Source organism: Oryx dammah, unplaced genomic scaffold (assembly GCF_014754425.2).
Source record: "Oryx dammah isolate SB20612 unplaced genomic scaffold, SCBI_Odam_1.1 HiC_scaffold_24, whole genome shotgun sequence".
Classification (NCBI taxonomy): Eukaryota; Metazoa; Chordata; class Mammalia; order Artiodactyla; family Bovidae; genus Oryx; species Oryx dammah.
The window spans coordinates 7,552,743-7,569,478 of NW_024070208.1; positions in this window are offsets into that span (position 1 = coordinate 7,552,743).

Sequence of the window (16,736 nt, forward strand, 5' to 3'; positions counted from 1 at the left end):
GCAGACACTTTACCATCTGAGCCACCAGGGAAGCCCCCTCATTAGAAGACTGTGTTTAATAATTTTTTGAAATACATTTTATATACTCACATATGAAAATATTCTCACCATAGTTCAAAATGTATGTCAGTATTGATAAGGCTTTAATTATCTAAGATGATCAGCCTTATGAAATATTTTTCTAGTTCATTTTCCCACTATATCAATATAAAATAATGCTAATTTTTATCTTTTTATTGAATATTTCAAATATATTAAAATTTAAGATCTTTAAAATTTTTGTGCCTCCATCTTTATGAATTTTATTTATGCATATAAATTATTTAAGACATTTCATAAGAGAATTTTTTAAGAAATTCTAAGTGCTTTAAAAAAAAATAGTCAATACTCTTGTGTTTGTGCTCAGTCGCATCCAACTGTTTGCAACCTCATGGACTGTAGCCCGGCAGGCTCCTCTGTCCATGGGATTCTCCAAGCAAGAATACTGAAGCAGGTTGCTATTTCCTACCCAGGGCATCTTCCCAACTTAGGGATCGAACTCACTTCTCTTGTGTTTCATGCATTGGCAGGTGGACTGTTTACCACTGTGCCACCTGTCAAGTTCAATCCACATTTATGTATATGTGTGTCTATATACTTACCTTTATCATTTTTTTAATGAAAAGTTTTTCCAAATGAGAGCAATTTTCTTTAGATGGAAACAGATATGGAGTCAGCCCTGCTCAAAACAAAACTTTTGTTTTATAAAAAAAAAAAAAAAAAAAACAAACCTTTGCTTTCATTTCTTTATCAAGCTTACTAAGGTATAATTTACATGCCTTAGATGTCACCCTTTAATATATGCATGCATTTCAATGAGATTTATGGGCAAGTGTGTCTGCCCAGTATATAATCTGCCCCTAATGCTGGGGATGCAGGTTCGATCCCTGGGTCGGGAAGTTTCCCTGGTGAAGGAAATTGCGACCTACTCCAGTATTCTGGCCTAGAGAATTCCGTGAATAGAGGAGCCTGGCAGGCTACAGTCCATGGGGTCCCAAAGAGTTGGACAGGACTGAGCGACTAAATGAGATTTGATAAATCTTTGGAGTCATCACCACCACAATTGGGGTTTAGAACCTTTTTATCACTGCAGAAAGTTTCATCAAGCACCTTTGTAGTTAAGTCTCTCCTCCCTATTCCCAACCCATGGCACCCCTAGAAATGAATGCTGTCCTATTATATTTCCTTTACAATAGTGTGACATTTGCATTCCTACCAGATGTATATTGAATCCTCACTGATTCTGCTTTTGTAAGAGCACGTTGTATTTTACATCTTGTTTGATATCTTTGCTCTCATTCTTGTTAATTTTAGCCTTCTACTGGACAGAAAAGAATTCATTATAGTTTAAGGTTTTATCTTCCTAACAGCTAAGTATTTTGAACACCTTTTCATGTGTTTATTTTGACATCTTCTTTTCTCTTTTGGTGAAGTGTCTGTTTAAATCTTTTGTCTAGTTTTAATAAATGTGGATTTTGTGTTCTTGTTTAATTGTAAGAGCTCTATACATTTTGCATATACATCCTTTATCAGATATATGTTTTGGAAAGATGTTCATCTTGACAGTTATTTATCTTTTCATTTTCTTAACAGTAGTTTTAACAGCAGATTTTTAAAATGGGTTTCAGTATATCAAGTTTTCTCTTACTTATAGTATATTTTGTTTCAAAAAATTCTTGGATTACCAAGTGTCAAGATTTCCTTTTTTTAAGAATTTTTTTATGTTTTATATGTAAGCATATAATTTATTTTGTCTTATTATTTTTTATGATGTCAGGTAAAAACTGAGATTTGTTTCTACTTATCCTGCTCATAAGTTACTCATCTGTTCTTGTATCATCTGTAGAAAAGACTAGTGGGCCTACATGCTAAGGCTCGTCAGTGGTGTCTGACTCTGAGTGAGGCCATGGACTGCCACCTGCCAGGCTCCTCTGTTCATGCGATTCTCCAGGCAAGATTACTGGGGTGTGGGTGTTTCATGCCCTGAAAAGACTAGACTTTCTCTCAGTTGCTTATCTAAGTACTTTTGTTCAGACTAGTTTGTGTTTACATATTTGAAAGTATTTCTGAACTATTTTCTATGCTCTATTCTCTCCACATTTATGCTAACATTGAACTATCTTGATCAGTATCTTACTTTATATACAGCAAATCATAACATTAAATTCTCCATCTTTGATTTTTTATTTTCCTTTTTCCTTTTTTATGTTTTGCTTAGAAATATTAGCTTACTTAGTTCCTTGGCTTTTATGTACAAACATTAGAACCTATTTACCACTTCTAGTTAAACAACAATAGAACTTTGACTGGGTTGGTATTGTAATTATAAGTCAATTTGTAAAAAAACAACGTTTTGAAAATATTGACTCAAGATTATTGAAGTCTTCCAGTCCATGAAGACAATTTATCTCTTTGTTTAATTTAATTTCTTTAATCAGTGTTCTGAAGTTTTCAGCATGTATAACATATGCCATATTTTACTGCACTGGCTTTGTTGTGATTAACAGATATAGTGTTTTGTACTAATTGAAGGTCTGTGGCAATGACACAATGAGCAAGTCTATTGGTGTTGTTTTTCCAACATTTGTTACATTGAGTCTCTGTGTACAATTTCGTGTTTTTTAATAATATTTCAAAGCTTTTCATTATGAGTATATTTGTCATGGTGGTCTGTAATTAGTGATCTTAGATATTACTTTGTAAAATGATCAGCCTTAGATGATGGTTAGTATTTTTTAGCAATAAAATATTTTTTAATTAAGGCAGGTATATTGGTTTTATAGGCATAATACTATAGCACACATAATAGACTAACATATAGTGTAAATGTACCTTTTTAATGCACTGGGAGATGAAAAAATCAAAGGGAACCCATTTATTGCAATATATGCTTTAATGTGGTAATCTATAACCAACCCTCAGTTATCTCCAATATATGTCAATATGTTGACGATCCTTTGTTAGAATTATTAAAGACTAAAGCTGGATTCTGTTGGCAAATTATTGTGGTATTTTATGGTCATTGCCATAATTATGTGACCTGTAAATTAGAAAGTCTTGTGCTTTGAAATGTCATTGAATTAATCTCAGAATTCTTGACTAGCTAATAATTATGTTAATATTTATTTAGTGCTTATTACCTTCTGGGTTGTTTTCAAAGTACTTACATTTTTGTCAATAATGCCAAAAATCAGATAAAATTAATGTTATCATCCTCTGCATTTTACAGAAGCATAAGTTGACATGTGTTCTAATATATTGTATTAAATGTGCAAAAGTGGCAAGAGTGGGCACTCTTTTCTTGTTCCTGATCTTAGAGGAAAAGCTTTCAGCATCTCAGCATTGAATATGATGTTAGCTGTGAGGCTGTCACACATGCATGCTAAGTCGTTTCAGTTGTGTCTGATTCCTCATGACCCCATGGATTAAAGCCCACCAGGCTCCTCTGTCCATGGGATTCTCCAGACAAGAATACTGGACTGAGTTGCCATTGCCTCCTTCAGGGGATCTTCCTGACCCAGGGATCAAACATTTGTCTCTTATGTCTCCTACATTGGCAGGAGGATTCTTAACCACTAGTACCACCTGAAAAGTCATGAGGTTGTCACTATGGCCTTTATTATGCTGAGGTATGTTCCTTCTATGACCAATTTATAGAGAGTTTTTATGATCAGAAAGTCTACAAATTATAAATGCTAGAGATGATAAGGAGAAAAAGGGACCCTCCAACACGGTTGGTGAGAATGTAAATTGGTGCAGTCACTATGGAATACAATATGGAGATACTTAAAAAAAAAAAAAGCAACTAAAAATAGAGGTACCATATGACCTAGTGAATTCAATTATGGGTACATATCCAAAAAAGATGAAAATTCTAATTTTAAAAGTTACATTCAGCTTACTGTTCATATCAGCACTGCATACAATAGCTAAGACATGGAGGCAAACTAAGTATCCATAACCAGATGAATGGTAAAGATGAAGTACATGTATAAAATGGAGTATTAGCAATAAAAAGAATGAAATAATGTAATTTTCAGCAATATGAATAAACCTAGAAATTATCACATTAAGTGAAGTAAATCAAAGAAAAATAGCATAGGATATCACTTAAGCGTGATGAATACTTTTTCTGATGGCATTTGATAGTTTATTTGCAAATTGCAACACAATTTTCAGATTAGTAAAACAAGAGATAACTCTACACATAGACACCACCAGATGGCCAATAGCAAAATAAGATTGATTATACTCTTTGCAGCTGAAGATGGAGAAGCACTATACAGTCAGCTAAAACAAGGACAGGATCTGACTGTGGCTCAGTTAGACCATGAACTCCTTATTGCAAAATTCAGACATAAATCAAAGAAAGTAGAGAAAATCACTAGACCATTCAAATATGACCTAAATCAAATCCCTTACAATTACTCAAAAGAAGTGACAAGTAGATTCAGGGATTAGATCTGATAGAATGCCTGAAGAAGTATGGATGGAGGCTTGTGACGTTGTAAGGAGGCAATGATCAAAACCACCCCCCTAAAAAATAAATGCAAAAAGACAAAATGGTTATCTGAGGAGGCCTTAAAAATAGCTGAGAAAAAAGAGGTGTCAAAGGCAAAGGAGAAAAGGAAAGATATATCCATCTGATTGCAGAATTCCAAAGAATAGCAAGGAGAGATAAGAAAGCCTACCTTCCTAAGTGATCAATGCAAAGAAATAGATGAAAAGAATAAAATGGGAAGGACTAGTGATCTCTTCAAGAAAATTAGAACTGCCAAGGGAATATTTCATGCAAAGATGGGCACAATAAAGGGCAGAAATGGTATGGACCTAAGAGAAGCAGAAGATACTAATAAGAGGTGGCAAGAATACACATGAGAACTATACAAAAAAGATCTTAATGACTCAGATAACTATCACGGTGTGTTCACTCACTTAAAGCCAGACATCCTGGAGTGCGAAGTCAAGTGGGCTTTAGGAAGCATCATTATGAATAAAGTTAGTGTAGGTGATGCAATTCCAGGTGATCTATTTCAAATCCTAAAAGATGCTGCTGCTAAAGTGCTGCACTCACTATGCCAGCATATTTGAAAATTCAGTAGTGGCCACAGGACTGGAAGACATCGATTTTCATTCTAATCCCAAAGAAAGGCAATGTCAAAGAATGTTGAAACTGCTGCACAATTGCACTCATCTCACACACCAGTAAAGTAATGCCTAACATTCTCCAAGCTAAGCTTCAACAGTTCATAAACAGAGAATTTCCAGATATTAAAGCTGGATTTAGAAAAGGCAGAGAAAACAGAGATCAAATTGCGAATATCCATTGGATCACTGCCGGGGTCCAGCCCCGGTGGATCCAGGGAATTCGAAGGTGGGGACGGCATCAGCATCTTTGGAAAAATACATATTTAATTACAGATATAGAGAGAGATTAGAAACGGATAGTGTAGTAGGAGAATTAGTGGAGAAAAGAGGCTGAATTTCAGCCAGAGAAACGGGAGCAAGAAAGAAGCGACATGGTGGAATCAGTCTTTCTGGAAACTGATCTGATTTCTTTATTTTTGGATTTGCTTATATACCTTTTGTTACACATAGGGATGAATACAGAGTCACGCGGGGGTCTTAGGGATATTACATCATCTTCTGGCCATGAGTGAGACCTGCTGACATTCTATGATCCTTTCTTTCTGATAACCAAAAACCTTATTTCTTCCAAGGGTGTTTTTTCTTAAACCAGGCACCACCCTCCAGATAAAGTTGCATTCCTATAGGGTGAGGGTGTAGTGAGTTACAATCAAGAAAGGAATTTATTTAACCCAAGGTTAACAGGATTAATCTTAAAGGTTAATACCTATCTCTCCTATATGCTTAAAGGTTAATACTTATTTCTCCTATATGTTAGTTATATTCATTCTAAGGGCAGGGAACATGGAGATTTAGCAGCAAACATCAGCCCAACAAATGAAAAACCCTTCACCAATATAATTCCTAACCAACTCACTATACTAATAATTTCTAACTCCCCAAAAGAATTTGCCTTTAGTAAGTCTAAAACATCTCGTGCCTCTCAGATTGGGAGGCTGTAAACAATCACATGTGGCCGGACGAACCTATACAGGTGGGCTAGATAACCTTCAGAGGAGTCCGTAAGCTGAAACACTCTTGTCACGCCCAGGAATTTTTATTGTCTTGGAGCTGCACGTTTATTCCTTCTCCAAGAGAAACGGTTATGGGGGAGAACCCCCCATAGTCAGAGGTGTAGGCGAGAGCATAAAACAGACTCTGGTTTTGGGGTAGATGCTCGGGAACAGGGGGTTTCCTGAGGCTTGATCACGCCTTTGCGTATGCCAAGCCTCCTTTCTCATGACCTTTGCCATGGGTGGAGTTTCTCACGCTGGCCCCCAACAGATCACAGGAAAAGCAAGAGAATTGCAGAAAATATCTATTTCTGCTTTATTGACTACTCCAAAGCCTTTGTGTGGATCACAACAAACTGTGCGAAATTCTTCAAGAGACTTCCTTGATGGCCCAGATGGTAAAATGTCTGTCTGCAATGCAGGAGACCCAGGTTCGATCCCTGGGTTGGGAAGATCCCCTGGAGAAGGAAATGGCAACCCACTCCAGTACTATTGCCTGGAAAATCCCATGGATGGAGGAGCCTGGTAGGCTACAGTCCATGGGGTCACAAAGAGTTGGACACTACTGAGTGACTTCACAATCAATACCTGTTTCCTGAGAAATCTGTATGCAGGTCAAGAAGCAATACTTAGCACCAGACATAGAACAATGGGCTGGTTCCAAATTGGGAAAGGAATACATTCATGCTGTATATTGTTACCTTGCTTATTTAACTTATATACAGAGTACATCATGCAAAATGCTGGGCTGGATGAAGCAAAAAGTGTAATAAAGATTGCTGGGAGAAATATCAAAAACCTCAGATATGCATCTAACACCACCTTAATGGCAGAAAGTGAAGAAGAACTAAAAAGCCTCTTAATGAAAGTGAAAGAGGAGAGTGAAAAAGCTGGCTTAAAATTCAGCATTCAAAAATGAAGATCATGGCATCTGGTCCCATCACTTCATTGAAAATAGTTGGGGAATGAATGGAAACTGTGACAGACTTTGTTTTGGGGGGCTCCAAAATCACTGGAGATGGTGACTGCAGCCATGAAATTAAAAGATGCTTGCTCTTTGTAAAAAAAGCTATGATAAATCTGGACAGCATATTAAAAAGTAAAGACATTACTTTGCTGACAAAGGTCTATCTAAGTCAAAGCTAGGATTTGTCCAGTAGTCATCTGTGGATGTAGTTTTGGACCATAAAGAAAGCTGAGCTTCAAAGAACTGATGCTTTTGAATTGTGGTGGTGGAAAAGACTCTTGAGAGTGCCTTGAACTGCAAAGAGATCAAACCTTAAAAAAAAAAAAAAAAAAGAGAGAGATCAAGTCATAAAGGAAATTAGTCCTGAATATTTATTTGAAGAACTGATGGTGAAGTTGAAGCTCTAATACTTTGGCCACCTGATGTGAAGAGCTGACTCATTTGAAAAGACCCTGATACTGGGAAAGATTGAAGGCAGGAGGAGAAGGTGATGACAGAGGATGAGATGGTTGGATGGCATCACTGACTCAATAGATTTGAGCTTGAGCAAGCCCTGGGAGTTGGTGTTGGACAGGGAAACCTGGCATGCTGCAGTCCATTGGCATGCAAAGTGTCGGACGCTATGAGCAACTGAACTGAACTGAAATGATAGTTTATTTAAGCAGTTTCCTATAATCTAATACTAAATTCCTCTCAATCATACTTGCTTCCATATTTAATTTTATACATTTCAATCAATTTTTATCTATTTCTTTTTTCCTCCTCTGTATACTTAATCTGTATATAGTTATACTTTATTTTAAAATGTTCATCAGCTGCTGTCATTCACCTACGTTCTAATTCCAACATCACAGCCTTCGTGTAGGATTGACATTAGTACTTTTTAAAAGCTTCACAAACTTCATCAGTGAAATCTTCTCTCCTTGGCTGTTCTTTATTGAGAGGTCTTTGAATACTGCTTCTGTGTCCTTAGTATTTGTATGTTTAGGATTCTTGTTTCTTTCTGATTCAATCTGTGTCAATTGTATCTTTCTAGGAATTTATCCATTTCTTCTAGGTTATCACATTTGCTTGCATATAACTATTCACAGTAATCTGTTAATGGTCCTTTGTATTTCTGTGGTGCCAGTTGCAATGTCTCTTTTTTATAATTTTGAGTCTTTTCTTTTTTCTTGGTTAGTCTACCAAAAGTTTGTCAATTTTGCTTATCTTTCAAAATACCCACCTTTTTTTTTTTTTTTCCTACTTTCTATTTAGTCTATTTTATTTATTGGACTGTAATCTTTATGGTTTCTATCCTTCAGCTAACTTTAGGCTTAATTTTTAATTTTTCTCTTTGTGATTTCTTTAAGTGTAAAGTTATTTTTTTTTAACTTGTCTTTATTGTAATGTAGGAATTTACTGTTCTAAACTTTCTTATTTTTTTTTTTTAATAAACCCAATTTTATTGTACTGTGTTATGGAGCAATTTTCTTTGGGTTGACCTTGCTTGGGGTTATTTTAGCTTCCTGTACTTGGATGTTCATGTTCTCACAAGATTTGAAAATATTTAGCTATTATTTCTTTAAAAAATCATCCTGCCTCGTTCTCTGTCTCTTCTTCTGGGACTCCCATGACACAGATGATTTGCTTGGTTGATGGTACTCTATAATTTATGTAGGCTTCCCTCACTCTTCTTCTTTCATTTTTTTGGTTCCTCTAATTCATTTCAAATCCATTTTCAAATATCTTCAATTTTGCTGATTCATTCTTCTATATCATCAAGTCCATTATTGAAGCTTTGTATTGATTTTTGTTTTTGATTTTTTTTAGCTTTGTCATTGTATTCTTTAACTCCAGGATTTTTGTTTGGTTCTTTTTGTGGTTTCTATTGAATGTTGCAATGTAAAACTTAAAATTTGTTCAAGAATTATTTTCTTGATTTTGTTCAGTCATTATATGTTCTCTTCCATTTTATTCAGTTTTTAAAAGGTGATTGTTTTAGGTAATTTGTCAGTCAAAACATAGGTCTCTATTTCTTTGAAGTCAGTTACTGGAGCTTTATTAATTTCCTTTGGTGTTGTCATATTTGCTTCATTGTTCATGATCCTGGTATCCTTCCATTAGTGTCTATATGTTTAAAGGTGCAAACACCTCTTGTAGTATTTAAAGGCTGGTTTCAATGGATAAATACTTTTCTGATCTGTCCTCTAGGCTTTGGGGATGACCTCAGAATCACCATTATGCTGAATTGGAGACAGATATGTAGCTGTCACCAGGGAACAGTGTCTCCTGCCTGTCCCCTCTGTTAGCAGACCTGCCCATGGACTCGTGCTGGGAGCAGGTGGATTTTTAATGTATGGCCTTTTCAGTATCCCTGGGGGTGGAGATGGGACATTCTTTCACTGGTATCCTGAACCCTCAGGACCATTGGCAGACTCTCAGGCTGTGCATATACTGAAGTCATATATAGGTCACTTTCAGGATTTCCAAGGATGCAGACAGGAGTGTCTCCTTCCTAGTTCCTGTGCCAGTAGACCTGCTTACATGCTGTGGTCAAGGGAGAGCCTAATTTAGGGACCTTTCAGTATCTTTGGGAACACAGACAGGAGTGTCCCCTGTCTGGTCTCTGTACCATAATCTGCAGTCTAACCAAGCTTGGTCGGCTTATCTCCAGGAGCTCCAAGACCATGCCAAGTAGGATAGAGGCTGTTCATGAGCCACTTCAGGGTCCACAGCCAGGACAAAAGTCTGTATATGTGCAGTCTGTATACATGTTACTCAGTGCACAGGTAGGCATGAGTACTCCATAGTCTCTTGGCTTATGGTGCTACTGACAGATTCAGTCAAACTGAGTTATAAATGACTTCTCCAGGGTGTATATCTGTGTCTGGGTTTGAGCCAGGACCAGAGACAGAGGGTCAACTACCTGGATGAGAACCTGCCTTCTCAAAATGGCTTTTGCCAGTCTTGAAATTCACCAGGTTTCATGATCTCCTCTTTGGATCCCAAAGCTATGACAAAGGCACTTGTGGCCATGGATAGAAGGCAAATGACTGTTTTTGAGAAGTGATGTGCACAAGGGAAATCCTGTGTGTCCATCTTACTGACGTCAAACCTCCATTTTAATTTTTAAAAGTCTAATATTATAGAGATACTACAATATTTACTTACATGTCTTTTTTCTACCTTTTATTTACTATGGTTTATTAATATATATAAAGAGAGAGAAAGAGAGAGACTCATGAAAGTGAAAGTCATTCAGCTTTTTGTGACCCCCATGGACTATACAGTCCATGGAATTCTCCAGGCCAGAATACTTGAGGGGGTAGCCTTTCCCTTCTCCAGGACATTTTCCCAACCCAAGGATCAAACCCAGGTCTCCCACATTGCAGGCAGATTCTTTACCAGAGGAGCCACAGGGAAGCCCAGGAATACTGGAGTGGGTAGTCTAGCCCTTCTCCAGTGGATCTTCCTGACCCAGGAGTCAGTCTGGGAGTCTTGTGCATTGCAGGTGGATTCTTTACCAACTGAGCTATCAGGGAACCCCACATAGTCTCATAAAGTATAATAATTTGGAACAAACTGAAGATATAATTAATGGATAATTTCTATTCCCACATGTTATTGCTCTATGCAAACCTAACAGAAATGTCTATAGAATCTTCAAAAATATTCCCAGTTCCAATAATTTTAATTTTTAAAAATCTTTTTAAAGCACTAATTTTTTTAAAACACATTGAATATTATGAACCACTTTAAGAAATCATTTTTTTAAAGCTGACAGTATAAATGCACCAAAAAAATTATTTTAGAAAAATTATAATATGACAAATTTTTGGAGTCAGTTTATAGAGATTGATGCCATATAACAAAAACATTAAATTATATATATATATATAAACATATGCATATGTGTATATATAAACCCAATAACCCAAATGATAATGTAATATAAAATAACAGTTTCAACAGAAATGTAAAATTTATGTAATTTGGCTTGATTTAGTCTTTATAGGCTCATGTATATATATTGACCTGAGATATATTGTCATATTTGTATCAAGAATATAGTATTCCAGGCAGCTAAGACTGGGCCATGGAAACAGATAGAAGTAAATCAGTAAAACAGTCAAGCATTTTGAAGTCTCATTTGGAGAAAATAGACAGATACACATGAACACACAAAAATGTAGCACTGGAAATTTGGGAAATGGGAGCATGGGGGACAAATCAAGACCTATGACTAGAGTCTGACCACAGATTTCTTGCTTTCATATGGATTATTAGCTACTCTTGAAAGTGATAATTAGGTACAATGAAAATTAGGCACAGATCTTCAATATCTTTATTCCTCAAATTTTTATGTATTCCTTCTGGAAAGGGCTAAAAGGACATTTTATTAAAGAAAATCCTCTCTAAGGAAGTCAGCAACATTTGCAATAAAATTCCCAGAAGAATAGTGACAGAATTATATGCCAAACTAAAATTTTCCTTTCAAAAGTATAGCAGTCAGCTGAGATTTTATCTTCCATACTGTTTGAAAGAATATAAAGAAATTGTTGCTTAATTTGAGTATTTATTTATCACTATTTCTATGTATGATGTGCGTGTACGTGTTGGTATACAAACTAGATAAAGGTGAGATTTTTGTTTCTGTCCCTTCCACGCAAAATGATAAAACTATGTACTGTATATTTTATGCCACAAAACAAAGAAAGATAGAAAATTGAATTAAAAAGTAGTTAAAAGAATGGTCATAGATTTTTTTACAATTGTATTTAGTAGCTCAACTCAAGCTACACAAAATTTCTCTAGAAACAAGGTGCGCTTTTTTTTATTAATTTATTTTTTATTGAAGAATAATTGCTTTACAGAATTTTGCTGTTTTCTGTCAAACCTCAACATGAATCAGCCATAGGTATACATATATCCCCACCCTTTTGAGCCTCCCTCTCACCACCTTCCCCATCCCATCCCTCTAGGTTGATGCAGAGCTCCTGCTGGAGTTTCCTGAGCCACACAGCAAATTTCCATCGGCTATCCATTCTACATATGGTCATGTAAGGTTCCATGGACCTCTTTCTATACATATCACCCTCTCCTCCACTCTCCCCAGTCCATAAGTCTATTCTCTATATCAGTTTCTCCATTGTTGCCCTGTAAATAAATTCTTCAGTAATGTTTTTCTAGATTCCATATATATGTGTTAGAATATGGTATTTATCTTTCTCTTTCTGACTTATTTCACTCTGTACAATAGGTTCTAGGTTCATCCTCGTCATTAGAACTGACTCAAATGCATCCCTTTTTATGGTTGAGTAATATTCCATTGTGCATATATACCACACCTTGTTTATCCATTCATCTGTAGATGGACATCTAGGTTGCTTCCATGTTCTATCTGTTGTAAATAGTGCTACAATGGACAATGGGATAGATGTGTCTCTTTCAATTTTGGTTTCCCCAGGGTATATGCCTAGGAGTGGGACTGCTAGGTCTTACGGTGGTTTTATTCCTAGTTTTTTTTTTTTTTTAAGGAATCTCTATACTGTCCTCCATAGTGACTGTATCAATTTACATTCCCACAAACAGTGCAAGAGCATTCCCTTTCCTCTACACCCTTTCCAGGATTTATTGCTTATAGACTTTTTGATGAGGGCCAGTCTGACCAGGGTGAGGTGATATCTCATTGTAGTTTTGATTTGTATCTCTCTAATAATGAGCGATGTTGAGCATCTTTTCATGTTTTCATTAGCCATCTGTAAATGTCTGTTTAGGGCTTTTTCCCACTTTTTGATTTGGTTGTTTGTTTTTCTGGTATTGAGCTGTATGAGCTGTTTGTATATTTTGGAAATTAATCCTTCGTCAGTTGTTTCATTTGCTATTATTTCTCTCCATTCTGAGGGTTGTCTTTTCACCTTGCTAACAGTTTCCTTTGCTGTGCGAAAGCTTTTAAGTTTAATCAGGTCCCACTTGTTTACTTTTGTTTTTATTTCTGTTACTCTAGGAGGTGGGTCATAGAGGATCTTGCTTTGATTTATGTGTTCTGTTTATGTTTTTCTCTGAGTTTTATAATTTCTGGTCTTACATTTAGATCTTTAATCCATTTTGAGTTTGTCTTTGTGTATGGTGTTAGGAAGTATTCTGATTTCATTCTTTTGCATGTAGCTGTCCAGTTTTCCCAGCACCATTTATTGAAGAGGCTGTCTTTGCCCCATTCTATATTCTTGCCTCAATTGTCAAAAATAAGGTACCCATAGGTGCATGGGTTTATTTCTGGGCTTTCTATCTTGTTCCATTGGTCTATATTTTTGCCTTTGTGCCAGTACCATACTGTCTTGATGACTGTAGCTTGGAGTATGACCTGAAGTCAGGAAGCTTGATTTCTCCACCTCCAGTCTTCTTTTTTAATAGTGTTTTGGCTATTTGGGGTCTTTTGTGTTTCCATATGAATTGTGAAATTTTTTGTTCTAATTCTGTGAAAAATGCCATCGGTAATTTGATAGGGATCACATTAAATCTGTAGATTTCTTTTGGTAGTATAATCATTTTCACAGTATTGATTCTTCCTACCCAGGAACATAGTATATCTCTCTGTTTATGTCATCTCTGATTTCTTTCAATAGCGTCATAATTTCTGTGTACAGTTCTTTCATCTCCTTAGGAAAGTTTATTCCTAGGTATTTAATTATTTTTGCTGCAATGGTGAAAGGGATTGATTCTTTAATTGCTCTTTCTCATTTTTCATTGTTAGCATATCGAAATACAAATGATTTCTTTGCATTAATTTTGTATCCTGCAACTTTGCTAAATTTACTGATTTTCTGATACTATCTTTAGGGATTTTTCCGATCAGGACTCCTTTTTTTTTTTTTTTTTTCCTTTTCTTCTCTGATTGCTGTAGCTAGGACTTCCAGAATTATGTTGAATAGTAGTGCTGAAAGTGGACACCCTTGTCTTGTTCCTGATCTTAGAAGGGATGCTTTCAGTTTGTCACCATTGGAAATAATGTTCACTGTAGGCTTATCATATATGGCCTTTATTATGTTGAAGTAGGTTCCTTCTATACCCATTTTTTGAAGAGTTTTAATCATAAATAGGTGCTGAATTTTGTCAAAGGCTTTTTCTGCATCTATTAAGATGATTATATGTTTTTTATCTTTCAATTTGTTAATATGGTGTATTACATTGATTGTTTTCTGTATATTGAAAAATCTTTAGAAACAAGGTGCTTTTAAAAACACTGACTTTTATAGGACAGATATGAACTTGAATCATAGTCTCTGTTTTCCCTGTGTATCCTTGAAAAGGTCACTCATTTATTCCTGTTTTTTTTCCTTCACTTGCAATGTGAGGATAATAAAGTAGATTTCATATATTTGTATCCTTAAATAGTACAGCATATATAAAGCTACAAATAGTGTTTTATATTAGACAGTAAAAAATGATAGACATTATTGTTGTTGTTGTTAATTGAAATTGATACTTGAATAACATCAATAACTAAATTATAAATTATTTTTATATTAGATGAATTATTTATAATTTTATTAGTAGTTAATATAATATTAAGATAATTGGATATAGTATACATAAATTAAATGTGACAATAAAGGAGTTATTTTTTCCACTGCAAAATATTATCTGTTTTTCTTGAAAAAGATTGGTGTTCTAGTTATTTTGTAATCTGTGGTGTGCTATGATTTTCCTAATTTGATTAATTGAATTTCAAAGTCAAAGTTCCATGTTATAATTTACAGTAAATGTCAAAGTCCACTGCACATAAAACTTTACATTTTTTTGATATTTTTTCCTTAAAGATTTCCTCTGGTCATTTTTCATCCAATAGTACTCTCTCCATACTTACACACACATCTTGTCATATACAAATGAGGGGTGACCACTTGCACACAGAATCACAAAATCAGTTATTTCATTATAGCAGATACTAAATCACTGAAAGGAAAGATTATGTATTATCTTATTCATTGTCCAGGTGGTAGGCAGTGCCACAGATGGTTTTCATAAAAAGAATAGCTTATATATTATCCAAATGAAAATGAGTTTTTTCTTTTATCCCAACAAGCAATATAAGACAAAGAAACCTATCCTATTGATGACAAACAGCTCACATAAACCAGAGTTTCTTGTGTTTAGGATGTCTGACCTAAAATTAGAAATTAACTGCATCACACTTCAAAGTACTTAAGTACAGTGCTGGATAATGGTGCTATTTTGTTCCTATTGTTGACAGTTTTAGAAACAGTTACTTCCAACTTGTATTAACATATTATCATCAATTATGTTTCACCATCTGTGGATCTAATTAAGTTTACCCTTAAATTTGATTTTAACAGACATCATTCACAAGCAAGACATGTTTACTAAGCATCCATTTTGCAAAGAGAAGAAATAGAAAATAAGTTAAGGTGATCCTATGTTCGATACAGGATATAGGATGCTTGGGGCTGGTGCATGGGGATGATCCAGAGGGATGTTATGGGGTGGGAGGTGGGAGGAGGATTCAGGATTGGGAGCTTATATACACCCGTGGTGGATTCATGTCAATGTGTGGCAAAACCAATACAGTATTGTAAAGTAAAATAAAGTGAAAATAAAATATTAAAAAAAAAGTTATGGTGATCCTAAATAATTTTGATGTTAACAAATTGGAATTAAATAACACTACTTAAGTTACACTGTTCTAAGAGCAGTGGCTGGCTATCCCAGGATACGGTGGTTGCTATAAGGACACCAATGCATACCAAGAACATTCATATATTTTACTGTGTAGAAAAGTGGTCAAATTCATTTCTTTCTCCTTCCCACTTTAATGTTCATTACTCAACTGTAATAAATGGTATGTATTTTTTTTCAGTTTTTCAAAAACTTCATCTTCTTAGAAATATCAGCAATGACATACATGATTTTGCATTTTCATACATATTAAATCTGCACTCTTGACTCAGTAGGCTATTAATAGCCATTTTAAAAATGAGTAGTGCAATTAATGATAAAAGCATTAAGTGACATTTATTTTCTCCATACTTTAAATAAACACACTTAAAATGCATTTTTTTTCTTTTTTTTTTTTAACTTTTAGCTTTTTGAAGAAATGAGAAAAGCTCACATTATCAGTCAGTCCGTTCAGTCAGTCAGTCATGTCTGACTCTTTGCATCTCCATGAACTGCAGCATGCCAGGCTTCCCTGTCCACCATCAACACCTGGAGCTTTCTCAAACTCATGTCCATTGGGTCAGTGATGCCATCCAACCATCTCCTCCTCTGATTTCCCCTTCTCCTCCCACCTTCAATCATTCCCAGCATCAGGGTCTTTTCTAATAAGTTAGTTCTTTGCATCAGGTGGCCAAAATATTGGAGCTTCAGCTTCAGCATCAGTCTTTCCAATGAATATTCAGGATTGATTTCTTTTATGATTGACTGGTTGGATCCCCTTGCAGTCCAAGATACTCTCAAGATTATTCTCCATCACCACAGTTCAAAAGCATCAGTACTTTACGGCTCAGCTTTCTTTATGGTCCAACTCTCACACCCATACATGACTACTATGGAAAAACCATAGCTTTGACTAGATGGACCTTTGTCAA